Consider the following 16378-nt stretch of genomic DNA (forward strand, 5'->3'; position numbering starts at 1 on the left):
TATTAATGGTTAATATCTTTGTCATATAAGTGACAAAGGCCCATTTCAATTAGGGTGGTCAGGGAAAGCCTCCTGGAGAAGGCTTTTAGTCTAAGACATGCGAGATGAGAAGGGGAAAAGCATGTGAATAACTGGGGAAGCAAAGACCAGAGACCAAATAAAAGAGCACCCAGTCTCTCCCAGGAGCAGAAAGGAGACTGGTAGTCAATGGGGCCGGAGATTGGAGAGTAGAGAGAGTTGAGGCAGGCAAGACTCCCACCAGGTGAAGAATTTGGATTTTATTCTTCAAGCAGGGTAGAGAAATGGCATTCTCTATGCTTGAAAATCTTACTGTGGCAGCTGCGCAGAGAATGAACCGTGAGGGTGAAAGCTGAGAGACCAGGAAGTGGCACTGGTGGGTGGGGACGCTGGTGGGAGGGTGGGTGTCAGGGTATTCATTTCTCAGAGTCGCCAGAACAAATGACCACAAACTCGGCGTCTTAAAAAACCAAAAATTTATTCTTCCATTCTGGAGCCTAGAAATCTGAAACTGAGGATTTGGCAGGGACATGCTCCTTAAACATTCTTCCTTAAAGAATCCTACCTTACATCTTCCAGCTTCTGTTGGTTGCTTCAGGCCTTGGCGTTCCTTGGCCAGCAGGTGCATCACTCCAGTCTCTGCCTCCATCACCATGCTGTTCTCCCTGAGTGTCACTGTACCTCTGAGTCTCTTCTTAAAAGGACAACAGTGATTGGATTTACGACCCATGCTGATCCAGTATGACCTCATCTTGACTTTATATCTTAATTACATCTGCAAAATGTATCAATAATCTCTTGATTATTCCGAATAAGCTCACAATCGTAGGTGCTGGGGTTTTGGACTTTGACATACCTTTTGAAGAGAGAACACAAGTTAACCCACAACAGGCAGGAGGGTACTGACTAGCCACACCTCTGAGGGGCTTTGCTGGCTGGAGAGAAGCCTCAGTGGCCCCACCTCTGGGGCAAGAACAGCCCCCAGCCATGCACGGAAGCATTCAGCATCTACCCTGTCACAGGGGCTTTAGATGATGTACGGCTACTCCAAATACACTCACGCTGAGTGTGGCATGTCAAGGGAGGTTCCTTCTTATTTGTCTGTCTCCACCACACCACTTCCATTTGTACGTTCCATCTTAAGGGCACTATTACCTCGTGGTTCCTCTTTGGGGAGTCCCAAAGAGGACTTTGGGGACTTTGAACAGTCCATGGACATAGATGGATTTTCCCAGGGATTTGGGAGTGAAGAAACCTGGAGTTTATCCCAGGTGCTGCCCTTAGCACATAACCTTGAGCAAATCACATAACCTCCTGAGTTTCAGCTTCTTCTTTTGAAAAACAAGAGTACTGGCCTGGTTTAGGGTTTCTCAACCTGCAGGGTACACCAGAATCACCCAGAGGACTTGTTACAACACAGATTGCTGGGACCCACCTCAGAACATTGGATTCAGAAGCTGTAGGGTGGAGCCTGAGGATTTGCATTTCCAGCAAGTTCCTAGACTTTCTTGTTGCTGCTGGCCTGCGATCCATACTCTTAGAATTACTGGAAGAGAAAATCTCTAAGATTTCTGTTGGTAATGCTATTTTATAATTCCATGAAACTCATTTTAATATAATAAGCCAGGTAAAGTGAATTTTCTAATTTGAGTTATCAAAATCTGTTTATTTTTCCAAGCTTTATTGAGGTATAATTGACAAATAAAGTTGTATATATTTAAAGTGTATAATATGATGATTTGATATACACACACATTGTGAAGTGATTACCACAGTCAAGTTAATTAACACATTTATCGCTTCACATTATTACTGTGTGTGTGATGAGAATGCTTAAGATCAATTCTCTTTTCAAGTTTCAATGCTGCACACTAGATCCCCAGAATTTAGTGATTTTATAAGTGAATGTGTGTATCCTCCAACCAACATCTGCCCTTTTCCCTCACCTCCAGCCCTGAAAACCACCCTTATACTCTCTTTCTATGAGTTGAGTTTTTTTAAGATTTTTTTTTAGATTTTTTAAAGTGAGATCATATAGTACTTGTCTTTCTCTAGCTTATTTCTCTGGCTTATTTCACTTGGCGTAACATCCTCCAGGTTTATCTAGGTTGTCTTAAATTGCAGATGTCCTCATTTTTGTGTCTGGGTGCTATTTAATTGCATAGATGTGGCACATTTTTTTTATCTATTAATCCATAAATGAACACTTAGATCCTTTCTATATCTTGGCTACTGTGGGAAGTGCTGCAATGAACATAGAAGCAAAACCAGCATCTCTCCAAAATATTGACTTTGTTTCCTTCTGATATATATGCATAAGGCAGATTGCTGGATTATATATTAAATCAGAATCTGATTTAAATATAAAATATGACCCAGCCATCATTCATTTTATTTTACATGAGATGTACCTCTCTTGATTTAAGGGTGTTCATCAAATGGTTCTTCCTTCTCTCTATGCTTTCCTAGACCACAAACCCCCCTCCAGCTAGCAGGTTCTGCACATACAAGTCACCAGTAGATCAACAGAATGCTGACCCAAAGTTTGAAAGAATTACGTACCCTTGCTATGATTTATTTAGGGCAGATGTGGGATGATAATAGATGGAATTAGAAATCCAAAAACTAATGGCATAGATAAACCCATGAAAAGATTCTTAACATAACTAGTTATTAAGAAATTGAAAATCAAAAGCACAATGAGATACTTCTTTTCACCCATTAGAATGGTTATAATCAAATAGAGACAATAACTAGTGTTGACAAGGATATAAAGAAATTGGAACCCTTATGTATTACAGGTGGGAGTGTAAAATGGTGTAGCCACTTTGAAAGAAGTTTGGCAATTTCTCAAAATGTTAAATGTAAAGTCATATGACCAAATAATTCCAGTTATAGGTATCTACCCAAGAGAAAGGAAAGCACGTGTCCACATAAAACTTTGTATAAGAATGTTCGTAATTCCTTTATTCATAGTAACCAAACAATGGAAACAACCTAAATATCCATTAACTGGTGAATGGATAAACAAAATGAGATATATCCATTCAATGGGATATTATAGCAATAAAATGGAACCAACTGCTGATAGATGCTACAACATAGATGAACCTCAAAATCATTGTGCTAAGTGAAAAAGGCAGACCCAAAAGGCTGTATGATTCCATTTATGCAAAATGTTCAGAAAAGGCCAATCTGTAGAGACAAAAAGAGTATCAGTGGTCATCAAGGGCTGGGCATGGGAAGGGAGAGTGACTCTATTTAGGCAGGAGGTTTCTTTTCAGGATGAGAGAAATGTTCTGAAATTAGATTGTGGTGATGGCTACACAATTCTGTGAATATACTTAGAGTGATTGAATTTACATTTAAAATGGATGAATATTATGGGATGTAAATTATATATCAATAAAATTATTTAAAACCTTTGGAAAATAGAATGCAATTAAATAAATAAAAAGAAAACTTGTGGGATTTCCTGGGCCTCTCTTTGAAAGTCACCTAGTGCTGAATGTGGTACATGTGTCCAAGATTCCTCTAGGAAATATCAGCCTAGTGACCCGCACAGAAAAGATCAGAAACTGGTTACCAGCAGAATGGTGATACTTAAATACAACTAACATATCTTTCACCCCTGTATGTGCCAAACACTGTGGTAACTTCTATATGCTTTTCCATTCATTCATTTATTCAAAAATATTTGTTGAACTCCTCCTTTGTGCTAGGCACTGTTCTTGGGGCGGAAGATACAGTGTGATTTCGACAAAGGCCCTCCCTTCATGGAGTCTCTATTCTAGAAAACAAGAAAGACAAACATGTAAACACACAAGCCATCATTAAGACTATTTAGATAGAGATAGATGAGTTTAAAAAATAAATCTGGATAATGGATAAAGTGACAGGAGGTAGAAAGGGAGGGCAGCGTGGGGTAAAAGTCAGAGGAGGCCTGTGTGGTAAACTGAAGGTAACACCCGAGGAGCGTGAAGGAGCAGTTATGCAAAGATCAGGAGATGAGTGGCCTGGGTGGGGAACAGCTAATAAAAATCGCATCGGACAGCAGACAGTGGAGAAATGGAGAGCTCCGCACAAGGTGATGCTGGAGAGATTGACAGGATAGAAACTGCAGACCTTGAGGACCAGGGTAAAGAGTTTGATTTAGAGTCTGGCTCCTCATTCCCAGTGCAATAAGAAGCCACTGGAGGACTTAAGCAGGTGAGGGACATAATCTGATTTATACATTAAAGGACACCCCAGAAGCTCCATGGAGACTGAAAGAAGAGAATAAGGGAAGCAAATTCGAGAGTTTGCAGCAAGAGCTGAAGAGAGATTTTCGTGGCTTAGATGAAAGTGGTGGCAGCAGGGATGTTGAGAAGAGGTAAGACTGGAGATGTACATAGGAGGGTAGAGCCAAAAGAATCGGATGATCTGTAAGGGGTAGAGAAAGAGAGCTATTGAGAATGATCCTTGAATTTGTCTTGAGCACCTGGGTGGAAGGTACACTATTAATTGAAATGGCAAAACCTTCCCTCTGAGGTTGGCTTTGGGAAATTCAGATTATAGATGAAAACACTGGGGCTCAGAAAAATGAAGCCACTTAGCCCAAAATTATCCATGTAAGGGGTAGAAGAAGCAAGTTCAAAGCCAGTGATTCCAAAGGCTGTATTGTAAACACTGCACAGGACTGCCCCCTGCTCAGGGAGCACTTTTGTCCTTAGCCAGCCAGTAGACAGAAATCATGGCAGGTGGCATTGCATGGAGAAAGCAGGACTTCTCAGCAGTGAAGGCTGGTGGGTGGGCTTCTCATTGAATAAGAGGGAAAGGAGCAGTTTAAAAGGGTAACATGTTTTCTAGGGAATCACATTAAATAATCAGAGTTGCTTATACCCAGTGTCAGGCTAAACTGAGACTAACAGTTAACAAAAGCCCAGTAATTGTAGGAAAACATCAGATTAGAAAGTACAGAGATTCTTGAAACACCTGAAGCCATTTAATATATCTTATGTTTTCTCCAGACCAATAGGCAGCTCCCAGAGCAAGACTGGTCTCATTACTGAACTAATGGACATTATGCTCTGAGGTACCTTTCTCTCTGCCAAATAAATCAGAATTTTGAAAAGTGAAGCCCAAGATTGCCATGCTACAAATGTTTGCAAGGACATCACTGGGTATTTTAAGTGTCAAGTTTAATTTGACTTGGCCTGCTCTGTTCTCTTAAGAAAAGCTCTGGAGGCATCAGCTAGGTCACGGGGAGAATTCCTTCTGCTCTTGCTCTCTGGGCTGTGACAGAAATCAGACCTTGATTCCCCAAGCGTGCTTTGTCAAGCAGGGATTGCTCCTGTCACCACAGCCCAAAGGAATAAACTGTGATGAAAGCTGCCATGCTCCCCTATTCCCTGAATTTTGGGGGGGAGGGTTAGTGGAGGGGGGTGGGGTGGTGCAAGAAGAGACTCATTCACACCTTTTAAAACATTCTAAAGCCACTACTAAGTTACATACACTGTTCTAGGTACTAATACTTTATACATTATCATAAACCAAAAGTGACAGGGAAAATAAAATGTTAAGCTTTGTGTTTGCCCACATGGTTGCCCATGTGTGTGCGTGTGTGCGTGCACTCCCTCTGGAGAGCCAGTCCGCCTGGCCCCGACAGGCTCCTGTACCTCACGCACCTGGGGCCTAGCCTGCAGCTCTGAGAATCAGTGGCCTGGAGAGTGGGTAACTCCTCTGTGTGCTGTAGATTTTCCTGGGCATTTTTCACCTCACAACAGCTCTAATGACCTTGGCATCAGGCTCTTACTGGGGATTAATAACTGGCTGGGCTTAATGGCCCTTACTGTGTCCTGGACCATTTTCCCAGCCAGCCATTCATTCCAGTGGCTCCCTGGGCTCTGCCCATTATGGCTCCCTGGGCCCAGTGGTTGCCCTGAGGCAAATGGCAGGAGCCTCCTTCTCTCCTTGGCATTAATGCAAAGGGCTGGGGTCTGTGGGCAAGTTATTGGTTAGGGCACCACATTATGTCTTCTTTTTCTGTCTCAGGAGATAGGTTTTCTCAGAGGGCAGAGCAGGCAGGAAGTTGAGTTTCATTCACTCATGTATCGATCCATCCATCTATTCAATACTAACTGAGTACTCTTTGTGGATCAGGGAGCAAGAGAGATTACCAAAATTGGAGTGACCTAATATGGCCGCCTATGTTTCCTAGCAAAGGATGGAACACCTCCTCACCAAATGGGGCTTTCAGGAAAGTGTCCCCAAGAATCAGGGAGGCTGAATACTGTGAGGAGGAAGTCAGAGAGAAGGCCTCGTTGGGCAGTGAGTTCACTGGGAGCCACCTCCCCTCATTGGAGTTTTATCCCCCAGGCTGCCTAGAGAAACCCAAAGTTCACCTTCCCGCTTGGTGCTGAGTGATTCAACTCAGCATCTGAATGCTCAAAGGAAGAACATGCAAATACTACATGGAATCTTAACCCACCAGAGCAGGGGTATTTCCACCCATATCATTAAGACACTAAGGATTGTAATAGCGCTAAGATGAGGAGGATTGTGGCTCTCTCCAAAGACTATCACATCCCAAGAAACAGTCACACAGTTTGTATGATTTGTAATCATTCTGCCTCCCAAGACCTCATTAGTCCCTCCAAACACACAAAAAAACAGACTTCATTTCCTCCTTTGTAAGTGATTCAGCCTTTGGCACATGCCCTTGTCAGCTGCGGGAAGTGTAACATTATGTTTAGAACAGCTATTGTCATTTTATTGGCACCACTTACCAGAAGACACTTAACGTGTAATTCAGACTCCAATTTTTTTTGCATTGTTTGGTGTGTCTGCACAACTCAAAGAGTGGGTGTTGGGGCCGAGGTAATCAATACCTCGGAGCTAAGGCAGATGGGCAGGGGCTGTGAGGTAAAGCATTCTGGAACTAGGCAGACTCCATTGTGTTTGAGCGGTGCCCACTCATCACGGAGGGTCCATATGGCACAGCCAGGAGCCTTCCCTGAAAGCGTCCTCTGCTGAACTCATGCGAGCATACGATAAAGAAGGCAAGAGAAGTCATTGGAATCTCCATAAGGTGACATATAAAGTAAAAGTAAAAGTAAAAGTAAAAGTAAAAAGGGTTTTACTTGTCAACCAGCCTGTGCTCTGAGAATTTCAGCAGAATAATTATGGGAGAAAGAGATACTGGGAACATTCTTCAGATTGTTTTCCTCTGTAAAAATTAGCACAATGCCTTGAAATTATACATCAAACTAGAAAATTCAGAATGACAATTCTAGATGAGTCTAATGAGAAAAAGCATGTTCCAATGGTCTTAGGGTCTAGTGGAATGAAATCTTCCAAACTGACCTTATTAAGCAAATGTACTTAGTTACACAGTACCCCAGGGGTGTATTAAGTGCTAGGGAAATATCTTTTGAATGAATGAATGAATGAATGAATGAAACAATTGAATGTCATTTGGCCACAAGTATCTAGTTGGTCCTCTTTTTGATTTACAGGTGAGAAGGTCAAGTACCTGATTTGTGATAGAGTCAGATTTAGGCCCTAGGTCTCCTGACCCTAATCGTCACTGAGTAACCTGCTATTTGCAGATGCCCTTGTCGTCTTTGTAGAAACTCTTTAGTGGGCTTCTCCATGAGTAGAGTTTTCTTGGGATGCAGGGCTTTCTGTGCTAAAATGCAAACAACCCCTAACGAACAGGTTCAGTTGGTCACCCTAAGTGTCAGAGTCTGTCCTGGGGATCTTCCCTGCTCCACCACCAACTTTCATCAGCCTTCTGCAGCTGGGTTTCAGCCTCCATCACCTCTGACTATTTTGACCAAGGTCACCAAATCCAAAGAACACTTTTTAAGGCTGGCTTCACTTGTCCTATCATGTTTTATGACACTATTGGGCACTCCCTCTTTTTAAAAATTATCTCATCTGTGAGGGAGGGCTGGCCTCGGCACCCACGTGTGGTGGCTGGAAGCCAGAAGGATATCTTGGCTGTAAAAGTCTCCCTTGAGGAGTACGGAGTCTCAACCCCATGCTGGGACCCCCCCACCCAGAGCACCAGGGCTGGGAAGTGGAGCAGAGCCTGCATAGCATCAGATAGTAAAAATCAGCAGGATTCTGTTTGCCTGGAAGAGAAAGGAGTCTACTAGAAACCCAGGTGTTCTCTTAAAGGGCTAACACACAAGATCTTGCTCTCAGGCACTTACTCAAGGCTCCAGTAGAGGGAAAGTGACTCAGAGCATACAGAAGTCACAAAGAGAAGACCTGGGTGTCATGATCCTAAGGAGAGATCTAAAGGGTCAGCTACTGATGTCCCTATCCTGAATCAATATCCCACACTGCCCCTCAGGAGCCATCTTCCCAGAGTCCAGCACTCCTATTCCTACAGCACCAGCCTGGATAGTGCACCAATTCAGTCTTCCAAATAATGGTAACACAACCCTGCCAAGCTTGAGTGTGGCAGAAAAGACTGTCAGCTACACACAAGGGACATTTGGTGCACCCTTTCTCTGGAGAAACTGTAAGCAGACACAGACAGACATTGAGCTGTGAGGCTTTGGAATGGGGGCTAGTCTTCCCCCAACCCGCAGGCTCAACCTGAATCACTCCCAATGGCAGACTGTTTTCTTCTATCTTCCCAAGCCCCAGTGGCCCCACCCTGCTGAGCTCTATTCCTTGTGGGAAGGAAGGGCCACTAAGAGCTGGGTCCACATGTCTCAGAGGTTCCAGTATGGGGCTCAAGCAGGCATGACTATGCAGTTAAGGGAAGGTTTAGAGCTCACTCTCCTGCAAGCTTGACTAGCACCACCCCCAATGGAAGACTATCTTGTTCTGTTTTCCCAAGTCCTGGTGGCCCTACCCTGATGAGCTTGCTCCTGCAGTGAGGACAGCTGGCTGTACCCAACCTGGACCAATGGTGTGCCCCTCTTCAGAGAGCTAGAGTTGGAAACTAGCAGAGACTGAGTGATATAGCTCTAAAGTAGGGGTCACATTCTCCCCATTGAGTGCCTTACCACACTGATCCCAAGTAGCTTTATCCTCCTGAACCAGTCACCTCACCCTAGCAAGCTTGCACTGTGTGGAAAAAGCAGTGGGGCACAGCCAGCTTGGATCTACTCTACAGTATTTCTTCAAAAAGCTGTTGGGGAAGTTCAGGCAACCTCAAGGGGTAGCCAACAGGTGGATGCCAACAGCAGAGACCCTTGGACCTTTTATTGATCTGCTCCCAACTCAAAGCTGCAGGAAGCCAACCCTTGTACACATCTTTGGCACTCCCACACACACCGAGGCCCAACAGACACAGCCACAATCAGCGAATAGTGTGGTAGCTCCAGACAGGTAGCCCAAGGATGGTTACACAAAACCTCTGACACCGACTGGCACTAGAACCCCATCCAAATGGGCCCAGAACCAACACGATCAGTGGTGGGCTTCAAACCTCGCCAGAACTTGACCCAGCTCGCCATACAAACAGCACAGCCAAACGGGGCCTCCAACAAGCACCACACCCTGTCAGAAACAACTCCGCCTCAGGGTGAAGCTCCTGAATAGCAACTCATACACAGTGAACAAGGTCCATCTTTATAGTCAACCAGCCTGAGGGTCAACTCCACCTACAAATGGGCTGACAGCACTCAAGACTCAACTACACCAGGAGGGCCCACATAACCCACACAAGAAACATTGCTGGAGCTCCTAACTCAGGTGATCTAGAAGATTGAGTCACTGAGACCTATTAGCCACCTATATCATAAAGCCTTCATACTAAGCTTGGGAGTCATAGCAGATCTACCTAATACACAGAATCAAACACAAAAAAAATGCATATAAGCACCAACTGGTATGGCTCAGTTGGTTGGGCATCAATTCCCCATCAGGGCAAATGCTTGGGTTGCAGGTTTGGTCCTCAGTTAGGGTGCATATGAGAAGCAACTGATGAGTGTTTCTCACATCAGTGTTTCTCTCTGTCTCTTTCTCCCTCCTTTCCCTCTCTAAAAATAAATAAATAAAATCTTTAAACAAAAAAGGCATACAAAATGAGGAGGCAAAAACAAATATGCACCAAATGAAAGAAGAAGAGAAATCCCCCCAAAAAGAATCAAATGAAAGCAACCAAGATACAAGATGCAGAATTTAAAACAATAGTTATATGGATGCTTAAGGGCCTTAGGGGAAGAATGAATGATTTCAGTGAGAACTTAAACAAAAAGATAGTAAGCATTAAAAGGGGCATAGAAACCATTACAAAATAACCAGTCAGAAATGAAGTATATAATATCTGAAATAAAGAGTACACAAGAACGAATCTTCAGCAGGTTAGATGAAACTGAGGGTTGAATCAGTGATTTATAGGACAAGCAAACAGTAAGCACCTAAGCAGAGCAACAAAAACAAAAGAGAATTTTTAATAATAATAAGGAACATCTAGGGGACCTCTGGGACAACATCGAGCATGACAACATCTGCATCATAGGGGTGCCAGAAGGTGCCTTGTAAATAAGTACCTATCAATAATAACTTCAAATGGGAACAGATTAAACGCTCTAATCAAAAGATATACAGTACCTAAACGGATAAAAAAACATGACCCACAAATATATTGTCTGGCAGAGACCCACCTCGGAACAAAAGATACACACAGACTAAAAGTGAAAAGATAAAAACATATTCCAGTATTATGAAAGTGGAAGAAAAGTAAAGGTAGCAATACTTACATCAGACAAAATAGACTTAACCAAAGGCCATAATAAGAGACAAAGAAAAACATTAAATGATATGCAAGGGATCAATCCAACAAGAGGGTATAACCCTTGTAAACATATATGCACCCAATATAGAAATGCCTAAAAATACAAAGAAAATCCTGGTGGACACTGAGGGAGAGATTGAAAGCAATACAGTCATAATTGGGGATTTAAACATCCCATTGACGTCACAGGTAGATCCTCCAGACCAAAAAAAAAAAAAAAAAACATTCAACAAGGCAGCAGTGACCTTAAATGACACGTTAAACTGGTTGAATTTAATTGATATTTATAGAATATTTCATCCAAAAGCAGCAGGATATACATTCTTTTCAAGTGCCTATGGAACATCCTCTAAGATAGACCACATGCTAGGACACACATAAGCCTCGATAAATTCAAGAAGATGGAATTATATCAAGCATCTTCTCTGACCACAATGATATGAAACTGGAATCATTACATTAAAAAAAATTCAAAAGCACTCAAAGGTATGGAGGCCAAATAACATGTTATTGAACAATTAATGGCTTAACGACAGATACAAGGAAGAAATCAAAAGTTACCTGGAGATGAACAAAAGTGAGCACACACCAAACTAAAATCAGTCAAAACAAAAGCAGTCCTGAGAGGAACATTCACTGCACTCCAGGCCTACCTCAACAAGCAAGAAAAAGCTCAAATAAACCATCTAACCCTACACCTAAAAGAACTAGGAAAAAAACAACAAAGCCCAGAATAAGTAGAAACAAGGAAATAATAAAGATTATAGCAGAAATAAATGGCATAGAGACTAAAAAAAAATAATACAAGAGATCAATGAAATTCAGAGCTGATTTTGAAAAGGTCAATCAGATTAACAAACTTTTAACCAGACTCATCAAGGAAAAAAAAAAGAGAGGGCCCAAATAAATAAAATTAGAAATGAAAGAGAAGTAACAAATGATACCACCGAAATACAAAAGGTTGTAAGAAAACACTATGAACAACTATATGCCAACAAACTGGATGATCTGGCCAAAATCAACAAGTTACTAGAAGCATACAATCTTCCAAAATTGAATCAGAAAGAGTCAGAAGATCTGTATAGAACAACTACAACTAATGAAATCAAAGCAGTAATCAAAAACATTCCAATAAACAAAAGTCTCAGAAAGGATGGTTTCACAGGTGAATTTTACCAAGAATTCAAAGAACTAACAACTATTGTTCTCAAACTATTCCAAAAAATTCAAGGGGAGAGAAGACTCCCAAGCTCATTTTACAAGGCCGGTGTTATCCTAATTCCAAAACCAGATAAACACACTATAAAAAAGAAAATTATAGGCCAATATCCCTGATGAACATAAATGCTAAAATCTTCAACAATTATTAGCAAACCAGATCCAGAAATACATTAAAAAGATCAGACAACATGATCAAGTGTGATTAATTCCAGGGATGCAAAGTTCATACGATATTCACAATTCAATAAATGTGATATGTCACATAAACAAAATAAATGATAAAGTCACATGATCATATCCACAGATGCAAAAAAAAGCATTTGATAAAATCCAGCACTGATTTATGATAAAAGCTCTCAGAAAAGTGGGAATAGAAGGATCATACCTCAACATAATAAAGGTCATATATGACAAAGCCACAGCCAACACTATACTCAATAGACAAAAACTGAAAGTGCTTCCCTTAAGAACAGGAACATACAAGGATGTCTGCTTTCATCACTCTTATTCAACATAGTACTGGAAGTTCTAGCCAAAGCAATCAGACAAAGAGAAAAAGCAAAAAGCATCCAAACTGAAAAGAAAGAAATAAGCCATCATTACTCACAGACAACATGATGCTGTATATAGAAAACCTTAAAAACTTCACCAAAAAATTACTAGAACTCATAATGAATTTAGTAAATCAGCAGAATACAAAATTAATATCAGAAATTTATAACACTTTATACACCAATAATGAACTATTAGAAAGGGAAATTAGCATCATTAAAATGGCCATACTATGGGACGCGATCTATAGATTCAATGCAAATCCTATTAAAATACCAATAGCATATCTCACTGATGTAGAACAAATATTCCAAAAATTTATATGGAACCATAAAAGGCTCAGAATGGCCTCAGCTACCTTGATAAAGAAGAACCAAGTTGGAGGTATCACACTACCATATATAAACAGACATATAGCTCAATGGAATAGAATGAAGTAGCGAGCCCAGAAATAAACCAGTGACTTTATGGTCAATTAATATTTGACAAAGGAGGCAAAAATATATAATGTGGTAAAGACAATCTATTTAATAAATGGTGTTGGAAAAATTAGACAGATACATGCAAAAAAAATGAAACTAGATCATCAACTTACACCATACACAAGAATAAACTCAAAAAGGGAAACAAAGGGAAAGATAAACAAACGGAACTATATCAAAATATAAAGCTTTTGCACAGCAAAGAAAGCATCAACAAAATAACAAGCAACTCACTGAATGGGAAAACATATTTGCCAGCAATACATCTGATAAATGGTTAATATACAAAATATATAAAGAACTTATACATCTCAATAGCAAGAAAAACAATCCAATTAAAAAATTAACAAAGGATCTGAATAGACCCTTTCCAAAGAGAACATGCAGATGGCCAATAGATGAATAAAAAGGTGCTCAATGTCACTAATCATCACAGAGATACAAATTACAACCACAATGAGATATCACCTTACACCCGTCAGAATGCCTATCTTAAATAAATCAACAAACAAGTGCTGTTGAGGATGTGGAGAAAAGGGAACCTTCAGGCTCCGTTGGTGGGAATGCAGATTGGTGCAGCCACTGTGAAAAGCAGTATGGAGTTACCTCAAAAAATTAAAAATGGAACTGCCTTTTGACCCAGTGATTCCACTTCTGGGAATATATCTGAAGGACCCTGAAACACCAATTCAAAAAAATATATGCACCTGTATGTTCATTGCAGCATTATTTACAATAGCCAAGATTTGGAAGTAACCCAGGTATTCATCAGTAGATGAGTGGATAAAAAAAACTGTAGTGCATTTACACAATGGAATACTATGCAGCCTTTAAAAAGAAAGAAATCTTACCTTTTGGGATGGCATGGATGATCCTGGAGAGCTTATGCTAAGTGAAATAAGCCAGTCAGAGAAAGACAAATACCATATGATTTCATTTATATGTGGAATCTAATGAACAAAATAAACTAACAAACAAAATAGAAACAGATTCATAGATACAGAAAACAGACAGAGCTGTTAAAAGGGGTAGGGGGCTGGGTGACAAAAAGGTGAACTGATTAGATAGATGACAGGTAGATAGATAGATAGATAGATGATAGATAGATAGATAGATAGATAACAGAGACACAGATAACTATATAGTTTCAGTGGGAAAGGGGTGTGGGTGGAAGTGGGAGAAGGCAAAGGGAGTAAAAATGGGGGTAGGTAGAGACTTGACTTTGGTCGATGGGCACATGATGCAGTGTGCAGATGATGTTTTATTGAGTTGTACACTTTAAACATGTATGGATTTGTTAACAAATGTTACCCCAATAAACTCAATAAAAAGCATATGCTTTTAAAATAGAAAACATTATACCATCTGTTTGTTTCCATCACATAGTCCTTCCCTGGCTTTCTTCCCACTAGACAGGCTCAAATAGTCCCTCATCTTTAGTCCCGTGGGCTCTTGTGCCTAATCACATCATAGTACTTACCACACAGTCCTGCATTGTTTGTTTGGGGGCACCCTGAACTTAGACTGCATGCTTTTTGAGAAGAAGGACACGGTCTCTTATCTGTCTTGCTATTTACGTCAGCAAATTCAATGCCTAACACAATACAGGAACTCCATCATTGAATATATTGTTGTTGAATTTTTCTTCATCCTTTATGTATGGGATGTGCAGGCAAAAAAAAAAAAAAGAAAGAAAAGGAAAATTAAGTATTTCCTCCTCCTTTGGCTGATGAAATTGTCCTTCAACCCCTGCAGTTCATCAAGGAAATTCAGAAGGTCTCCCTATTCCAATTTCCAGCAGTTTGGGGTGGGGGGAATAGGGGCCACTTTCTGGGTACCTGTATTGTAGCTTTTCTTCAAAGGGAAGGTTTGGTTTTAACCACACATCACCATCATTAAATTAAGGCTCTCGTTGGATGAGTCTACTGTGAATGGGCTTCTGAGGAATGGAGGTGTTAGACAGAAGACCCTCACCTCTTTGCTGCATCCACCCAGCCCAGTGCCCTAAGAACAATGACAACACTACCGATGGGGAAATAGCTTCACTGTGTTTCTGGGAGGGAGAAAAGGAGGTAGACAATGATACATCCCATGATGTTATTCTATTTATTCCGCTGCACTGAAATCCATAATAGTGAATACCATGGACTCTGCAGACAGATATTCTGGTTCACAACCCAGCTCTGCTACTTCCTAACTGTACGGTCTTCACTTTTCTATCTCTCAATATTCTCATTAGCAAAATAGTATCTTTCTTATAGTGTTATCTGAAGAATTCATGTACTTATAGAAAAAGCTCAGAAGAGTCCCTGACATATAGAAAACATCAAAAAATATTAGCTAAAGCAACCACTCTTTCTTTTGTGCCCAAGTCTCAGAGTGCTCTACACAGCCCCCTCCTCATCCTGTTATACTTCATTGCTCACCTTTACTGACCCACTTTCCCTCACTAAGGTATGAACTTTGAGGGATTCTGCTTTTCTATTCAATTTGCATTCTTACTGCCCAGCATGTTCTTGCCACCTAAGAATAATCAGGTGCCAAGTGAATGATGAATGTGCAATGGTAGAATCTCCATTTCATAAGCCCGTGTGTCAATTACCAAACCAAAGTGACCAGTACTGATGTAGTGAGTACCTACGATGCACTCCACTTGGGCCAGTCATCCCAATAACAGCTATCATTTATTGCATGATTACCATGCCTGGTTCTATGGTAAGGTGTGACCCTTTGTATTTTTGCAGGTCAAATAGTGGCAATTTTAAATGGCTCAATGTAATACTGTATTTTAATGTTATCAAGGTAAAAAAGGGGCTACTAATTGTCTTAGTTAAAGATGAAAAGAACTGAGGCTTGTGGAGATTAGTGGCTTGCCAAGGTCATGGGTAGTAGGTGGTAAAGACAAGGCTGGGCCCATACTGTGAGCCCCTCTGGGCCACTATGCAGGGAGGTGGCTGTCCTCAGGTGCTCGGTTTGGTTCTGAAGACAGAGCTACTGGCTCAGGAAACTTGCAGGGTAAATGTAAGACTGAGTACATTGGATCTGGTTTCCTGAGACTACACAGGGAGCCAGCATGTCCTGTTCAAAGTTAACAGGGAGAAAGGGCAGAGGTCTGGGGAAAATGTAACAATGAAACTTCCCTTTAGAACATTCTTGACTGTCATTTTCTTGTGCACTTGCTGGCCTTGGCCTCGGGTCTTAATTACATTATCTTCAAACAGCAAGTAAGAGATGTTTCTCTTTAGACATGAACAGGAGAATGTTTAATTTGTTAGCACGCAGGTGTCTGGAAAGCAAATCATTGGTTCAGGGTGTTGAAATGAGCACTGTCACCACAGCTGTCCCTGGCGGGCACCACACCGCC

General features: G+C 41.1%; 1 protein-coding gene across 1 annotated transcript in view; it reads left to right on the forward strand.

The window, feature by feature from the left end:
* ST6GALNAC5 (ST6 N-acetylgalactosaminide alpha-2,6-sialyltransferase 5) overlaps positions 1-16378 on the forward strand; it is a 158286-nt gene that overhangs the window by 122135 nt on the left and 19773 nt on the right. The window lies entirely within an intron of this gene.

The sequence above is a fragment of the Phyllostomus discolor genome, chromosome 5 (assembly GCF_004126475.2).
Source record: "Phyllostomus discolor isolate MPI-MPIP mPhyDis1 chromosome 5, mPhyDis1.pri.v3, whole genome shotgun sequence".
In the NCBI taxonomy this organism is placed as follows: Eukaryota; Metazoa; Chordata; class Mammalia; order Chiroptera; family Phyllostomidae; genus Phyllostomus; species Phyllostomus discolor.